Consider the following 3,043-nt stretch of genomic DNA (forward strand, 5'->3'; position numbering starts at 1 on the left):
ATTTCTCCATGCATTCTCACTGTGAGTGTTTGTGCGCCTGTGTGTGTGTGTGTGCATGGTGGACAGGTTGCGTGTTGTTCATCTGTGGCCCCCTCCTTGGAAATTCCTGCAGCTCCTTCGGATTTAAAAGTTTCACATAAGTCAAACCCTCCAGGATTGTTCAATGTTGTGATCGCAACAAGTAGCGCAAATTCAAGCAACGTTACATTTTCATGCATTTTGACCCATCCACCATGACAACAGTCAGGGGTGTTACGCTGAGCGAGCACGGAGCGGTCCATCACACGTGGACCACAGCATGAACCGAGTATGAAAGGATTTGTGATCATTTCAGTATTAAGTATAATTGTTTATTTAGTGGTAAAACAGACAGTTTGATGTAAGGGGCAAAAAGAAAACATATGTGGTCTTAAATTACCTTTAATGCATTGTGTTGAGATAAAAAAAAAAATTGTTACTTTAAAACTGTGAATCGAATCGAATTGTGGCTTGACTGAATCATTACATCCCTTGTCGTCTCACAAAAATAAATCCAGATCATTTCAAAAGGCCAGGTCTTCTAAAGTACCAAATAGACTCTTTTCACGATGACCTCAGACAAAATGGCGACATCGCAGCCAGTGTGTAAAGTGACTTCCAGGTCTAGACCGCCAAAGCTGACAGCTGAACGCTGTTTAACACATTTTTACGAAAATGATCAAAGGTAACCTAACCAACTGTAACTAAAATTGTACAATATGTATTTTTTAAATCTCCTACCTAACTGTTTTTGTTTTCATCTCACAGATTTATTTCGCAGTAGATATTTCTGAGTGTTGCGATCATATTAGAAAATAAACTTGAAGAAATCAGTTTGAATAAAATCCTTTGTCTTGCTAAATTTAACAAACACAAATGTAAATATATTAATATCCTCCCCAAAATGTATAATATTCATTAATGAATTCAAGTTATATTTGGAAACATTAAAGCTCTTTAAGAGACCAAAAATAAAAAAAACTATATATGATAGACTAAAAACTTCCCATGTGCATTTGTAGTTATGTAATTTTAATTGTTTGCCCCACTTTGCTCAGATCTTTTTTATTTTTTTGTTGTTGTTGATAATATTTTAGTTGTTTCAGTTTAAATTGCTCCCTCTGTTTGATTGTAGTAATGTAAAGCTCTGTTCTATAATTTATATTTTGTTCTGTAGTCTCTTTAAAAAAAGACTCTTTAAAAAAAATGAAGGTATTTGACTCAATGATGAGCGATGATGAAATAATGAAAAAGTTCAGAGCCAAGGGTAAAAGAATAACAGCAAGTCTTAAATGCACACAACCAAGAACCAATAAAACCACGTGCTGAGAAGACAACCCCAGAGAACTCAGCCTGAGGCAGAAGGACCACTCCTGGACGAAACACTTCCAGAAGATACTCCAGAAGTCAAATCCGGCATTCCAAGGATAAAATCAGCAACGATGATAAAGGTGAAGGCTGAAACATTAAAAACAAGTCTTACAGGCACAAAACCCATGAAACCATGTGCAGAGAAGACAACGCCAGAGGCCCCAAAAATGCAGTCTGAGCCTGAAGAAACACAAGCGGAGGAGACAATTGTAAAAAAAAAAAAAAAAAGCAATCAAACAACTCCACACTTAAAATTTGTAACTAGAAAGTTAAAAATTGGGGTTTAAGTCATAGAAGAATACATTTCAAACCTTAAATCACTGCATGTCAATTGTATGTCCGAGTAAGACGATGGCGAAACACAACAGGATGGCGAAAAAGACAAATCTTTGTCCTAAACATCCATCAGCAGAGAGAAAATTAAGATTACGTGCTGCAAAAATAAAAGGTTGTATCACAAATTAAAAAAAACTAATGACTTAAAGTAGGAATACTTGCCAGGAGGGTTATATCAGTATAAAAAAACATAATGTAGAGATTATCTTAAAAATTGATCAAAAAATCTAATCAAAGTAGGTGGTGGGTTTTTAATGTAAACTAATTTGCTAATTTAAATTAGACAATAATAGTTATTTCCTCCATTGCTTCTTTCACCAGCTGTACGCAATTACCTTCATCAGGCTCACCATATTTATATTCTCACTTTAGTCCTCATTCTCCGCAAAGTATTGCCTAGTTTTTCCCTAGCAATTTCTGAGCGGTTTTATTTACTCTTTTGCATACTCGTGTTTTGACCCTTGCCTGTTTTACTTACCTCCCTGTCTAGCTCCTCGTCCTTGACCTCTGCCTGGCTTTTGACCACGTCTCTGTTTTTGCCCGTGTCTGCTCTTGGATGTTTAAATAAACGTACCTGCTTGCACATGGATCCAAACGCCTCCGTGTCTTCGTCACACCACCAGTAGGATGTAAAGATTCTTGGTGAATTGGTAAAAAAACGATTCAAACTCGTCAACATGTCCATCATTGAAGAAAATGTAAAAATCGGCTTGTCTCGGCCTGCGCCTACATTTAGAAATGCAGAGCAGATGACATTTCTTCATGCGGGCTCACTGTGAGTGTTAAATTAAAATATGTGCATAATACATGAAATGTCAGTCTCTTCTTTAACATCCTCTCAGACTCTGTGTAAGGGGATCATTTATAGGAGTCAGATTACAGGTGGCAGATTGACATTTTGAGTTTGTAATGCTAATATCCACCAATAAAAAAAACTGACTTTTTTAATCAAAGTGACAATGGACTGCTAACAGCTCTAAGAAAAACATTTTAAATCTATACAACTACTTAAATTGAGGAGTAAGTCTTCTATATAAGCACTTATAAATGTTTCACATAGAAGAAAGAATTTGGTTTGGTTATGGTTTGTTTTTGAGGTAGCTCCTGTTCAGCTATTTGATTCTTAGACGGATTCTTTTTGAGCACGTTTTTTACTATTGATTATGACATGCCCGTCCTTTAACCTAAAATCTGCTGTGGAATGACTCCTCACTGTCCCTCTTAATTGGGGCCGTGACAGTCAGCAAAATAAAGTGTGGGTATTTTTCCCATGCGGGGAAGCATGATTGGTAGCCATAAGGTATTTGGCTTCTTTGTC

The 3,043-nt window shown here is 36.5% G+C and overlaps 1 long non-coding RNA gene across 1 annotated transcript; it reads right to left on the reverse strand.

The window, feature by feature from the left end:
- Positions 1-1,079: 1,079 nt before the first annotated feature.
- On the reverse strand, positions 1,080-2,322 carry LOC118600289. Its single transcript, XR_004949911.1, has 2 exons — positions 1,701-2,322; positions 1,080-1,569 (listed from the first exon to the last, which is right to left on the reverse strand). It is a non-coding gene; the product is annotated as an uncharacterized LOC118600289 (long non-coding RNA).
- Between the last annotated feature and the right edge of the window lie 721 nt (positions 2,323-3,043).

This window comes from Oryzias melastigma, linkage group LG21 (genome assembly GCF_002922805.2).
Source record: "Oryzias melastigma strain HK-1 linkage group LG21, ASM292280v2, whole genome shotgun sequence".
Taxonomy (NCBI): Eukaryota; Metazoa; Chordata; class Actinopteri; order Beloniformes; family Adrianichthyidae; genus Oryzias; species Oryzias melastigma.